At 43.3% G+C, this 15,106-nt stretch overlaps 1 long non-coding RNA gene across 2 annotated transcripts in view; it reads right to left on the reverse strand.

The window, feature by feature from the left end:
* Window positions 1–545: 545 nt before the first annotated feature.
* Window positions 546–15,106, reverse strand: part of LOC308521397 — a 51,345-nt gene continuing 36,784 nt past the window's right edge. Inside the window, exons 3-7 of one of the 2 annotated variants that reach the window (XR_013996173.1) lie at window positions 13,107–13,276; window positions 12,122–12,144; window positions 10,374–10,537; window positions 10,236–10,292; window positions 546–596 (exon numbers count right to left, since the gene is read on the reverse strand). This is a non-coding gene — a long non-coding RNA (uncharacterized lncRNA). Of the gene's footprint in view, window positions 597–10,235; window positions 10,538–12,121; window positions 12,145–13,106; window positions 13,277–15,106 lie in introns of those variants that run through there. The other variant, XR_013996174.1, reaches the window with a different exon arrangement.

The raw sequence follows: 15,106 nt of genomic DNA on the forward strand, positions 1-15,106 counted from the left end.
CAGATTTTGATATTTATGAACTATGAAATAACTATGAAATGTCCCCCTTCATTTATCATAATCATCTTTCAACCTCCCTTACTTATTTCCACATTCACTGAGAAATCACATCCAAGTTCCTATGACCCCTAATAGCTCAGATGACCTTAAACTGACATGTGAATTTGGATCAAGTTAAATCAATGCTCCCAAAGCTCAGGTCATCCTTTCTTTTGCAAGGTGATTTTCCCCAAACTAAATGAGGACATATTTTACATGGCAAACATACTGCTTACACAAACTAGCTTCATGTGACTTTTAAAGAAAGCATATAAATTACACCATCATAAACCTTTCTCTTTTCAGGTTTGTAACTGGAGTGTCATAAATATCAGACTTGATCATCTTTGGTTCATAATCCAGATGTCACTGTCTTCCAGTTAGAACCAAATGAGTTTTAGGAAGGGTTGCAGCGCCCCCTGCTGGCTTGCTTTGCGGAATGAGTTTTTAGAAGGTGAAAGTCTGGGTACGAAGTACTTTGATGCTGAAATACCTTGTAGTTAAGAGGGGAAATGAGGTTTTGAATGCGACGTTCTTCATTTCCTCAGCAATGCACACTGCAGCAAAGAGAGGTTCACATTTCTTCCGTTATTATTTCTAGCATTTAATAGAGCCAGCCACATTAGAACTGATGACATTTCGATGGCGTTGTTCCCCATTACTAATGGTGTGAGACAAAACTATGAGGGGGTTCAAGTCTCTCCCCTCTATGTAATGCTCCCACTCCAGGGCAACAGACAAGCACCTCTGGCAACCTTTGAGGTGGTCTCTCAGGAGCCACAGCAGGACAAGGACAGCGCACTGGAGGCGACAGACCCGAATTCTGTGCCACACAGCTTGCTACTGCCGACACCCACTGAGAGCTTCGGTCTGCAGGAAGAAAGCCCTGATCAGCAGGCATAGTATAGATAATCAATCCTGACTTGAAAGCAGCTGTCAAGCTCAACCACCCCCAGTCTTTTATTAGCACTGATCCTGTCTTTATTATTTAAAATCCATATTCCTATGGATTCAAAAAACCAAGAACTCCTTTGGGTGGCTGGGGGTGTATAGCATGGTATCAGAATAATCATTCATTATTCAACAAAAATATCATTGTGTCCACACATTATTTAGCGCTTATATTGTCCCGGCACCAGGTAGGCATGAGGGACACTGGTGAAAAACAAAAAAACTGCCTTTAATCGAGCTTGATGTCGAAGGGAGGGAGGGGGCGGGGGGGGGGTGAATGAGCAACATACAAATTATCCCAAAAATGAATTACAAACCGTGACAAAGGACATGAAGGCAAGGCACAGCCAGTTTCCCTGAGGACGTGACGTTAGGACTGAGACCAGGAGGAGGAGCGGGAGTGACTGAGGGTGCAGCGTGAGCGAGGATTCCAGGCAGAGCAATGAGTGTGTGCAAAGCAATGGCCTGCCAGGCAGAGAGGTCAAGCCACTGACTGTGACCCTGCCATGAGTGTCCACGCCTTCATGACGTCGTTTCTATGAAACTGACTCCAAACAAAGTGATAAAAACCAATAACTTTTCCCAGCAATTCACCAAATTCCTGCAGCGAATTGCGTCTCAGCTTCTGTCTCGGGAAACGAGAGGGCAGTGGCCAAGCCTTCTACGCAGCGGGCATCCTGCCAGTTGGAAGTCTGCCTGCTGGGAGTTCTGGACCCCACTGAGTCCTTGCTTCATCTTTACACACTTGCAGCACCTTGTACCTTGAACCCAGTGTCAGAGTTTTCTCTTCTATGGATCACATCCATTGACCTGGCTCTCTCGTCTTCCCGGACACCAGGCATTCTTCCCAGACTTAACAGGAACTCCACACTAAAAGGTCCTAGCATTTATCCTGGTGATTTTTGACAATGCCTCAGACAGGTGACCCGAAACAGTATTTTATTTATTTCTGCTATTTTTACAAACACCCATTTAGGACTTCCTATTAGCCCAGCGAATTCTAAGGGCTTCCCAAAGAGGAACTCTTTTAATTGGCGTGATCATCCTCAGAGGTGGTTGGTAACATGATCTGCTTGTTACACATGGAGACACTGAAGCCCCTCGAGGACAAGAAACTTTCCTGAAGTCACTCAGCCAGTAAGTGGCAGAGCCACAGTGTGGCTTCCAGAGAACAAACTCAAAACCAGGCAGCCTCCTCTCAGCAAAATTAAAGTCACTCCACCAACAGCCCTTTTTTATTTAGTTGTAAAGTCTATGGCTCCGAAGGGTAGAATCCCATCCATTCTACCTCCTAAATATAGCTCACATCCTTCCTCTCCGCTCCTTCCCTCTGGTGTCTGTGCCAGCCGGTTCTGTCACCTCTGGTGTGCTCAGCGCAGAGCCTGCCATCCTAACTGGCCTCCTCCCCTTCTCGCCTACACTCCACACCATGTCACAGCATTCTAGGAACAAAGATTTGCTCTGTGTATTACCTCCCCTGTCCCACCACTGCCTACAGATTGAAGTTAACCCAAGCTGGTCCCGGACCCCTTTTGTGACCTCGTTTCCCCAACCTCCACCCTACTCTCACCCAGCTCACTGGCCCACTGCCTTCTTACAGGCGTCCCTGGCCCACTGCCTTCCTCCAGGCATCCACACTCCATCCCCCTTCCTCGCTGTCTGTATGCTGCTCCTCCTACTGGAAATGCCTGCCCATCCTCCTCTTCCTTCAGGGCTCAGGTAACAACTCCTGTGCCAGGCTTCCCTGACACCCTGCCTTTCCCCTCCCCCTTCACAGGATCTTTTTTCCTTTGTGTTGCCCATAAATCTTGTGCATAAGGTGCTGGTGCCAGGGTGGGGATGGGAGTGAGGAGAACAAGGCGCTTAATGCAGGGGCAAATTTAAGGGTGACCAAACATTCAGTAATAGAAAGAAAAACATAACATGAAATTTACTACTTTAACCATTTTTAAGTGTACAATCAGTGGTATATTCATAATGTTGTGTAGCCATCACCACAATCCACTTCCAGAATTTTTCATCTTCCCAACAGAACCTCTGTCCCATCCTATATAATAAAAGGGCAATATGCAAATTGACCGAATGGCAAATGGCTGGTCGCTATGACTTGCACTGACCTCCAGGGAGCAGATGCTCAATGCAGGAGCTGTCCCCTGGTGGTCAGTGCACTCCCACAGGGGGAGCGCCGCTCAACCAGAAGCCAGGCTGATGGCTGGCAAGGGCAGCTATGGTGGCGGGGGCAGGGGCAATGGCTGCCCACAAGGAGTGGGCCTAAGCCATCAGTGGGACATCCCCCAAGAGCTCCCAGATGGCAAAAGGGTGCAGGCCAGCTGAGGGCCACTTCCCCTCCCCCCCGCCCCCCCCCCCAGTGCACAAATATCATGCACCAAGCCTCTAGTTAAACAATAACTCCCCATTTCTCTTGCCTCCAGCTTCTGGTAAGTCTGCTCTACTTTCCACCTCTAGATATTTGCCTACCCCAGGTACCTCATATACCAGGTGTACCGGTTAATAATGGCGGATTTTGTAATCAAAGAAAAGACGATAATTTCAAGAGAAACATCAAAAGCGTTTTATTCAAAGTAATGTCCATCGCTAGCTACACATTTCCCCATCTTGCAGGTACTTTGTGGATACCGTCCCAATAGAACTTTTCTTATTTTGAAGCAAACCATTCAGAGACCAAATTTTCCACTTCTTCGTATGTTTTGAAGTGCTACTCAGAAAGTGTGTGTGCCATCCATCAGAACAAGTGGGAATCTGAAGGAGTAAGGTCTGGTGAATACAGCGGGTGGGTTAATACTTCCCAGGCAAGATCTTTTAACATGTCTTTAACTGGTTTTGAAGTGTGTGATGGCACATCATCATGATGCAAAACTTACTTTGCCGTGCTTCTGGAACATTCTGGTCGTTTCACAATCAAAGCGTGGTTCAAATTGATTATTTGTTGTCAGTAGCAATCAGTATTAAAGGTTTCACCTGGTTTTAGAAGCTCATAATACACCACACCTTCCTGATCCCATCAAATGCAGAGCATTGTCTTCTTTCTGAAGGGATTTGGCCTTGCAGTCGATGTTGATGGTTGACCTGGATCAACCAATGATTTTGTGCATTTGGGATTCTCAAAATAAATCCACTTTTCATTGCCAGTCACAATTCGATACAAAAAAGACTTTCATGCCATTGAAGCAACATTTTTGTTTGATTAATTAAATCTTTATTGTTCAGATTATTACATTTGTTCCTCTTTTTTCCCCCCATAACTCCCCTCCACCCAGCTCCCACCCCACCCTCCTTCCTCACTCCCCACCCACTGTTCTCATCCATAGGTGCACGATTTTTGTCCAGTCTCTTCCTGTATCCCCCTCACCCCTTTCCTCCCCAAGAATAGTCAGTCCATTCCCTTTCTATGCCCCTGATTCTATTATAATCACCAGTTCATTCTGTTCATAAGATTATTCACTTGATTTTCAGATTCACTTGTTGATAGATGTGTATTTGGTGTTCATAATTTGTATCTTTACCTTTTTCTTCTTCTTCCTCTTCTTAAAGGATACCTTTCAGCATTTCATATAATACTGGTTTGGTGGTGATAAACTCCTTTAGCTTTTTCTTATCTGTGAAGCTCTTTATCTGACCTTCTATTCTGAATGATAGCTTTGCTGGGTAAAGTAATCTTGGTTGTAGGTTCTTGACATTCATCATTTTGAATATTTCTTGCCACTCCCTTCTGGCCTGCGAAGTTTCTGTTGAGAAATCCACTGACAGTCGTATGGGTACTCCCTTGTAGGTAACTGACTGTCTTTCTCTTGCTGCTTTTAAGATTCTCTCTTTGTCTTTTGCTCTTGGCATTTTAATTATGATGTGTCTTGGTGTGGTCCTCTTTGGATTCCTTTTGTTTGGGGTTCTCTGCGCTTCCTGGACTTGTAAGTCTATTTCTTTCACCAGGTAGGGGAAGTTTTCTGTCATTATTTCTTCAAATAGGTTTTCAATATCTTGCTCTCTCTCTTCTTCTGGCACCCCTATAATTCTGATGTTGGTAGGCTTGAAGTTGTCCCAGAGGCTCCTTACACTATCTTCGTATTTTCGGATTCTTTTTTCATTTTGCTTTTCCGGTTGGGTGTTTTTTGCTTCTTCGTATTTCAAATCGTTGTCCTGATTCTTGTGATCCTCTAGTCTGCTGTTGGGAGTCTGTATAATATTCTTTATTTCAGTCAGTGTATGCTTAATTTCTAGTTGGTCCTTTATCACAACCTCAAGGGTCTCATTAGATTTCTTGTAGGTCTCATTAAGTTTATCGGCAGTTTCTAGAAAATTCTTGAAAAACCTTAAAAGTGTGGTTTTGAACTCTATATCCAGTAGTTTGCTTTCCTCCATTTCTGTCATTTGTGTCCTTTTTCTTGTCTCCACATTTTTTATGCTTCCCTGTGTTGATAAAGTGGTTTTCTGTGCTAAGTGTCCTCTAGGGCCCAGTGGTTCAGCCTCCCCAATTACCTGAGGAGGACACTCTTGATGCACCCCCTTGTGGTCTTTGTGCGCAGTCTTATAGTTAAGCCTTGATTGTTGTAGGTATCACTGGGAGGAATTGACTTCCAGGCCAATTGGCTATGAGAATCAGCTGTGTCTGCAGTGGGAGAACTTCTGTGCTGGAGACACCCCTCTGGGGCAAGACTTGCTTCAATGGGGCTTTGGTGCTCACTGAGCCTGCCCCCTGAGTGTGTCCTTTATGGTTCCACTGAGCTGAAAACTGGATGGTCCCACTCTGACCTCTGGGTACACTGGCTCCTGGATCTCTAGGGAGGTGCTAATCTAGCCTTTGCCTTAGGCTATCCAGCAAAAGCCTCCCTGCAGGGCTTGGGTGGGGCAGGTCCCACGGAATCAACAGGGCGGGGCTAGCAGTAATGGCTGCTCTCAGAGGCCCTGCTGCTTCTCAGTGTCTCGGCAATCACTGCAAGCCCCTCCGAGAGAAAGCTGCCCTTGAGTTCCAACCGATGCCAGACAGTGCCGCTTCTCCGTTATGAGTCTGGGTCCCCAGAGACTCGCCCGGAACTGGAGCTCATAGCCTGAGACTCCCTCCTGATTGAAAACAACAACCACGCCCTCAGCCGCCAGCCCACTCCGTGTGCGCCTCCATACCTTAGTATTTTACTTCCACACCAAACCTCCTCTGAGTCTCAGTATGCTTTTCTCTTTCTTTCTAGTTGTAGAATTTCCACTCAGCCAGCCTTCCTGTGGTTCTGGATGATGTCCATTCCGTCTTTTAGTTGTATTTTTGAAGTGGTTGTTCAAGGCAGCAAACTCTGGTGTTTACCTATGCCGCCATCTTGGTTTTCCTGAAGCAACATTTTACTGATGACTTTTCGGTTTTCCTTTGTCTTTCGTTCAGTTGATGTGGCACCCATTTTCCTTCCTTTAAAATCTTTCCCATTGCTTGTAAACAATCAGAAATTGTTTGCTGAGCAACATTTAATCTTTCTGCAAGTTTTTTTTTTGTTTGTTTTGAGTTTGACGTGCATCTTCATCCAATAATGCTTGTAATTGTTGGTCTTCAAACTTTTTCGGTTGACCTGGATGTTCTTTGTCTTTCACATCGAAATCATCTTTTAAAGCGTTTAAACCAGCGGTCACACGTATCTTGAGATGGAGCATGTTCACCATAAGCTTCCCAAAGTATGCAGCAGCACTTTTCTTCAAAATAAAGTAATGAATTAAAACTTCCCGCAAATGCTCTTTTTTTGGCACAAAATTCGACATTTTTAAGTGTAAAAATATCTATGATGTTAACACCTTCAGCAAATTTGACATATGAAGTTTTGAAGCATATTGTCAATACAACAAAACAGCATACATATCAAATCACAAATATATCAACATATGTGTAACTCCATCTATTGAAAAAAATCCACATTATTAACTGGTACTCCTAGTAAGTGGGATGAGTCATACAGTATTTGTCTTTTTGTGATTGGCTTATTTTACCTAGCATAATGAAGATAAATATTATTGAAATGCAAAGTTGTTAATAATCAAGATTAATGCAAAATATCCAAGACGGACAAAACGTGAAAACTTTAGATAAAGATAGGATCAGTATCACTGATTTTTTTCTTTTGCTTCAGGCTCCAAGATGGCATAGCACTGATCCTGTCTTTATTGAAAATGTTGATATTTTGATTGTCATGGATTTTTTTTGCATTAATTTTGATTTTTTAAAATGTTGCTTTAAGTTTGTATTTATCTTGATCACTGATTTGTGTGTGTGTGTGCTCCCTTATATTTTGTGTTCAAAGCAGGTACCTCACATGTTGTATCCTAGGCCCAGCTCTGGGGGTGTCATGCTCTCTACCCTTATACCACCCCACATAAACAGACAAGCAGATTATTTCTTAATAATATGCTTGTATGTAAACACAGCTTGAAGACAAGTCCTCCTGAAACCACCCACCCCTCTAAGGAGACTGCTGTGCTTAAGCCCCGCTTATGCTCTGAGCCACACCCGTGCGCATCCTGCCGCACGTGGTTGTTTGCCTTCTGCCTTTCTCAGCTGTGAGTTCTCTGGGGGCAGAAGCAGAGTCTTTTACATCTTTATAGCCACACTGCCTTGTACAGTATTGGGTCCATAGAAGACACTTAATAATTGTTGAATGAAAAGCCCCTTAGCTCATTTTCCCATCAGTAACAAGTATTTCAAAGCATCTCAATGACACTTTGCCTTTATCTAGTTTGGTTCCAATAATCCATAGAGGTTTACTACAGAACATAATATATAGTTATGAGATTAGTCCCAGAACCTAGATAGGTCCACATTAAAGGGCTGGTGATCTAGAAAGCCCTAGCTTTGGCATGCCTCAGGAAAGGACATTTCAGGGTTAACTGGTCTCCTACTTGCTCTTGGTCCTCTCAACCAGGGGCGTCTCCTTTTGCTTCCTCACCACTCACTGTCCCCTTGGGCTGCTGTGCCGCAGAGGAGGGACAAGCCAGAGGATTGTTGGAGCAGTGCCTGCTTCTGGTTTCCAAGGTACTGATTCCACCTCTCTCTGCTTAGCCAGAGTCCCGTCTGCATGTTGCCCTGGCACTGCGAGCTGTCTCCCTCCGGCTTACAGAGCCTGCTGTGCCGCCAGTAGGAATGTTTGGTTTTCTGGCCTCATTTCCGGTCTTGTGGCCACAGTTCTGACATTGGCTTGATGTCTCCAGCCACAGCCCGTGGCCAGCATCCCTGGATTCCAGGTCCTGGCATTGTAATTTATAGACTTCTCACATTTGAATTTAGTTTGGACACCATCATCTCAATTGAGATTTTATTTCTTGTTTAATGCCAACAGAAAATGGGGTTTTCACATTCTTAAGTGCTCAGAATTGTTCATCTGGCTCTACATCTAGAGGTCTTTAAAACAAAAACAAACAACCTAACATCCAAAACGTCAGCTCCTGAATTTATCGTCCACCTCAGAGTCAAACATCCCCGCCCTAATGAAGTTTGTTTTGCCAACAACTAGAGTTTTTCTTGGATCAATTTTGCTATAACTGTTGGATCACTTAACTTTATAACCAGAAAATTTCTTCCTCTCCTTTGAGGTGTCTACTGTTTTTGATGTTCCTCTTTCTCTCCTGTCTCCGTAAATAGTGTTCAGTCAGTTTGCACAAGTAAGATCAACTGACCAAAAGCGGTGTGATAAGCAAGGTACCCGAGTACAACGAGATGGCAACATTGTCTTGTAACTGCTGTATTGTGCTTTTCACAATACTTTCAAGTGTGAGCTGAAACCAATCCAAACTGTTGTCCCCAATTTGATGAATGCCAAAATTAACAAATACAGACCAAAACTGGAAGAAGAAATGGAATAATTCAAGGAAGATGGAACACCCAAATTCATCTCGAGACTATGGAAGAACAGCTAACTTATGAATTTTAGTCATGAAATGCATGCCCTTAAGCATTCATAAAAGTATAAAGGTAAAAATACTGTGATTCCTTTATGGCATAATTCAGGCATTGGGAGGTAAGTGTATTTCATGGCATTGATCCAAATCTCTTTCATTAAATAGAGTATTATTATAAACAATGAAACTAATTTTCATGTGTGCCTTGTGGAATTAGATTTTTTTTAGTATACCCATCTCAGATAACTTGAATAAATATACAATGAAAAACTTATTATTACCTTATTATGTTTACATACACATACTGTATATGTTCGGTAGGGCTACCATAACAAAGTGTCACAGACTGGGTTGCTTGAGCAACAGAAGTTTATTGTCTTGCAGTTCTTGAAACTACAAGACCAAGGTCAAGGTGTGGGCAAGGTTGGTTCCTTCTGAATTCCAGGAGGAAAGGATCTGCTCCTGCCCCTTCTCCTTGCTTGTAGATGGCCATCCTCTCCCTGTCTCTTCCTGTCATTTTCCCTCTATGCTTATCTGTCTCTGGGTCCAAATTTCCCCTTTTTATAAGGACACCAGTCATATTGGATTAGGCCCACCCTACAGACCTCATCTTAACATAATTACCTCAACTAAGACCCTGTCTCTAAATAAGGTCACATTTTCGGGTACTGTAGTTGGGACTCCAACACAACTTTTGGGGGGGAAGCAGGGAGGAGGGGAGCACAATTCAATGTATAACACATACCATGTTCATGTTTTTATGACTTAAGATATCCATGTGTATGTATTAACATGAAAAATAAATTTAGAAATTATACTGATCTACAAAACAGGTGCCAGCTTTCTCCACACTCACGGACCTTCCAGAAGTGAAGCTTCCCAGGGTGGAAAGCCCAGCCCCTGGAGGAGAACAAAGAAGCAGGATGGTTTTGTTTCTTCGGGGGATAATTTTCTGAGGTTGAGGTGAATTTTATATCATGGAGGGCCATGGAGAAGATTTCACATAAAGATTTTGTTCTCAAGTTCATTAAGCTCAGGACTTCAGTGTTGCATCTTGTATTTGTTGGAAAAGCAGTCTGCCCACCTTCATCAAGCTGACCTCATCTCTAATCCCACTCTCATTTCTCCCAGTCAGAACTGGCTACATAATTTGCGAGACCCAGTACAAAATGAGAATCTGGAGTTCTTTGTTAAAAATAAATTAAGAATTTTAAGACAGCAACATTAGGGCATTACATCAAGTGTGGGGCCCCTCTAAGTGCAGAGCTCTGTGCAGGTGCACAGCTCGCAGGCCTGAGAAGCCCGCCCTAAATGCAGTGTATTTGAAGCAATCGTCCCAGTGAAAATACCGTTAAATTGTTTACTTTGGTGAAAGCGTCAGCGGAGGGTACAGGGTACAATGGACAGGTCTTCCCAATGACCTATAAAAGAAAGGGACTATATTATTAGCCAAGGTTATGCTAACAGCTTGGGGGATTGGCTCGGGGTTACCCAAGGTTTACCTCTTGCTCATCTCACTGTTGGAGGTCAGTCAACAATCTTGTGAGGCTTTTCTCTGAGCAGTCCAGGGAGCTCCCACCTTACAACTCCACCATCTTTTTTTTCTTTTTTTCTTTTTCTTTTTCTTTTTTTGTTAATCCTCACTCAAGAATATTTTTTTCCATTGCTTTTTCAGAGAGAGTGGAAAGGAGGGAGGGAGAGGGAGAGAGAGGTGAGAGACACAGCATCAATGTGAGAGAAACACATTGGTGGATTGCCTCGCATACATACCCCAACTGGGGCATGGAGTAAACCTGCAGCCCAGGTACGTGCCCTTGACTGGGAATCGAACCCATGACCTGGCCGTGAGTTCGACATGCTTGCTTCAGTGTGTGGGCCAAAACTCTATCCACTAAGCTATACCTGCCAGGGCTATCTTGAAGTTTTTTGCTCCCAATCACAGGAAGGGAGAGGAAGAGAAAACCCATCCACTCTTAATTGCTCCAACCAGAAGTGTAATATCTTTGCTCGTGTCCTCATTGGCCAGACTCAATCCAATGTTGCCACCTATCCTCAGGAAGGGTAGGAAATACTGTTTTCCAGTATGCCAGGAAAAGGCAATGAATTGGCGAACATCTAGCTTGACTCTGCCACAGGAATTATCAGTGGAAATAAAATAAACCCATCAGTTGTGTAATAATTACTGATAACTGGGAGCATAGAACTGTGCTGGTCTTTAGGAAGAGGTTAGAGATAATATTTGAGTATCTTCCCTGAAAAATCAATGAAAACATATCCTTGGGTGAGGATTTATTTTTTTAAAGTTGAGAAGATTGTGTTAATAAATGAATGAAGACCACCCAAATGAGAATAAGGAAAGGCTTTTGATGCAGAGCTTGCTGTAGCAAGTGAGTCAGCCACCATCACCACGTTTGGCAAAGATTCAAAAGCCAGCAGACGGGTGGGAAAAGTTTATTATGGAAAAAAAAAGAGAAGGCTCCAGGTGTGCCTTGATTGGAAACTGTTGGCACAGGGGAGTTAAAAGTGAGCTAACTAAAAATGGGGCATCTTATTTCATTGATTGGGGGTCCGTATTTGACTTTCTTTGGTTGATCCTAAGTTGGAAGTGAGGGCAAAATTAGGGAAGCTGTCAGTGATAAAGCAAGGCCCACCTGTTTGGGCCCGTTGGTCACAGGAATTATTGTTTCACTTCCTATATTGGTTAGTAGAGATAGTGGTCTGGCTTCTTACAAGTCTGAGGTATGGTTAGTAGGTTGGCTTCCTGGACTGTTTGCTACAGACTGTGGGTCAGAGTTCTATTTTTATATATGGTCTTTCTATTGTCTGTACATTCAGTCTCTCACAAGCTTTGGAAAGAAAGATGAAGGACAGACAGTCCATAAATGGGAATGGCATGAGAAGAGATTGTTTTTAAAAAGAGGAGGAAGGGAACAGATTTGGGTAGTTAAAGCCAATGTTTCATGTTCCCTCATTCAATTAATAAACAAACATTCATTGAGCATCCATCCCTGCCAAACAATGTGCTTGGTGCTGGTGATAGAAAGAGGGAGACATTAATCCCTGCCCTCAAGAATAAAGCAAGAGAAGCAGCCTTTCTCCACCAGGATCTAGCAGATGCCCTAGAGAAAATTAATTAAGTGGCTATTTTCTCAATTTTCCCAAAGATGAGGTATACTTTATACCATGGATGGATAGAAGTTGATTCATTATGTACAATGGGTACCTTAGGGCATTCGAGGTAAAATCTCACCTGGACTCCCAGTGAAGAAGGTCCTGGAAAGAAAAGATGGACATGTAAACACACAAGTGAATTAAAATATAGTGGTTGAGAGGCTATCCCTACTTATCCTGCTACTGCTACTCAATAATCCATGCTGCCAACCAACCAACACCACCCAGATGGAGCCACTGAAGTCAAGCCAAGAGCAAAAGAAGTATGTCAGAGTCAGTTACTCTTCACCGTAGTGAGCTCTTGTCTGGCACTTCAAGCTACACTTTCAGAAACAGTGGCTCCCAGTACAGCTCTCCACTATGAGGACACACACTGCTGAGGTTAAGTAGACTCATGGGGAACTGGAAAAAGTTGAAATGGAGAAAATCTCAGAAAACCAAGGCTTACAGTCACATTATCCATGAGACCAACCCATGATTATTGGTTTATCCCACAGGAACACTGCTTCCAGCCTTTAACACTCAGATGGCCCAGTTCCCCTCTAGAAGTGGGGCAGTGGCTGAACTAAACCAGTTGTCACCCAAGCGGGCTGCGGCAACATCCAGGCATTCCAAGCTAAATTCAACTGGAGGGTGTGAAGAGTCAAACCTCAGGGCAACGAATACAAACACCAAGTTCAGGGGCAGAATCAGAGCAAGAGTGAGGAGCCAGGGGCTCCAATTTGGCAAAGAGAAGAATAAAGCAAGAGAAGCAGATTCCCAGTGAAGAGAAGCCAAGCGGTCACCTGAGTCCTGGGCGTACGAGGACTCACAGAGTGCACGTATGTCACCTGGCTTAACGGGCAGGATGGAGGTTCCACACCAGTTCAGGAAGCAGGCTCCTTCAAACCTCCCTCACTGCTGTGTAGTGATACCCAGTGAGTCTATCTGAGCTCTCTCCCTTCGTCCCAGCCACATTTACCCCAAGCCCATACTTTCATTTTTATCAAATAATATTAATTGCTTGAAAAGTCCTTTATATTTACATGGGACTTATTTTACACATATTTGATATGTACACCTACATTATAAGTGATCCCAGCAGCCATCTGTATTCCAATTATACAGATGTGAAAACAGATCCTGGTCACACAAGTCAGTGGCGGAATTGACTGGAGCCTGGATTTCCAGGGCCACATCTAGCTCAATGTGGGGCTGGGGCTTAGACGTCCTGGACAACTTCATGCTTAAGACGCTAACAGCAAACAAGAGAAAACAAAACAATGACTTCGTCTCTTGTGTATCCGCATTTTGATCATGCTTTTGGTAGATGCTGGGTTATGCTAACACGAGGTTGACCTCTGATCAGCATGTGAAGTGTCATTACGTCTATACTGACTAATGAAGGTCATATATATCCCATGCTCTTCTTGCCCCCTCCCATTCAAACATGCAGCAAAGTGTTTAAAGACAATGTTTGGCATTCCATTTTAAAAATAGAAGACCCTCATCTTTATAGGAAGGCCTAAGTCAAGGGCTTTCTGATATCCCATGAAGGTAGACTACAAGGGTTCCAACCAACGAACCGAATTTTTCTCCCCAAACAATGTCACATTCACATAGAAAAAGAAGTTGTTGTTTTTTTTTTTCAAAAGCAGAAACATAAGCATAGGCACACGTGCTCCATAAAATCCAGCCATACCACCAAAACACAATCTAATCACATTATGTATTCAGTACTTTCTCTCTGTCAACATTGCTTTATTGCTCCTTAGATTTGATCTCGCCTCCATTAAGGTGTAGGAAATTTGGGAAAGAAACAGTATGATTTTCCCCAAAGTCCAGCCCCCCTCAAAGATTATTCTGGTTCATTTATTCTAGTCAGTCATTTGGGGTAAAACCACTTACACACATCTATGTGGTCTTATCTGAAATATAGGTTCTTCTACCTGCCTGTCTCCTTAGTCTGTTTCGAAGACAATCCAAACACTGTCTTTAAACACTGCAAGGCCCTGAAAAGATCGGTTTGGGTAGAGCCAACAAATTCTTAACGAAGGCCAATAGAGAATGCTGTAGTATTTCAAAGAACACAGTTTCAGGGACTACTTCCAGAACTAACTCTCTCTCTCTCTCTCTCTCTCTCTCTCTCTCTCTCTCTCTCTCTCTCTCTCTCCCTCTCCCTCTCTCCAAGTGGCTTTTACAAGCACCTTGAATATATACGTTTAACTCAAATTATTTAGTACTTAATAAAGTACTGGCACATCTTAGGTTTTCACAGCACGTTTTTGCCTTTATAAGGATTTTAATAACTTTTTCTCTGATATGAGTCCCAAGAACCTCTGGGTGAGCAATGCTGGCATGGGAGTGTTACATGCTAGGTGTCCAAAGTTAACAGCTATTGGCAATTTTTATTTACTTTCTTCTTCTGTTTGAGTGTACTTACTGCTATTAAAGTTCTGTCTGGCAGCAGAAACGGGTATAAAAGTGGCTACTTAAGAAAACCAATTTGGCCATTTGTGACAACAGCTGCCTGATATTGCGTTTTATTTAATTGGAAAAGGATGCAGGAAGTCTGTGGAGCATTAAAGGAACTCAACGTTTGGAGATCACAGGAATTTTCTCTTCTATTTTTTCTAATAAAATTACCATTATTAAGTAATTTATTGAGTGTCGACAACATACGAGACACTTTTTAAATTATCTGAAAATGGACTGATTAAGGAAAAAACATGTAAACTCTTTTGCAAGGGCTCTCGGTGGACCTTGCACAGCATGTGTTCAGCCGGCAGGGTGACACTGTTGTTAAGACCATCCCTCAAAAGCTGTAGAGTCAAAGCCAAGACTCTGAGCAAGCACGAAAGACCCTGCCTCCACCCTCTGGCCCTGGCTGGCTCCAAACACTCCTGCGCTGTTTGGTTTTCCAAACACAACAAATTTTCTGCTGCTCTGGTACCCTCATTTCCCTGACCTTCGCACCCACTCTTCTCCCTGCTTGACTGCCGGGGTTCTTGTTCCAGCATCAAGAAGGGTTCAGGAAATCTGGAGAAGGCTGAGCGTAGATTAAATAGGAGTCTAGAGACGAAAT

Source organism: Myotis nattereri, assembly GCF_964212035.1.
Source record: "Myotis nattereri genome assembly, chromosome: 6".
NCBI classification, from domain to species: domain Eukaryota; kingdom Metazoa; phylum Chordata; class Mammalia; order Chiroptera; family Vespertilionidae; genus Myotis; species Myotis nattereri.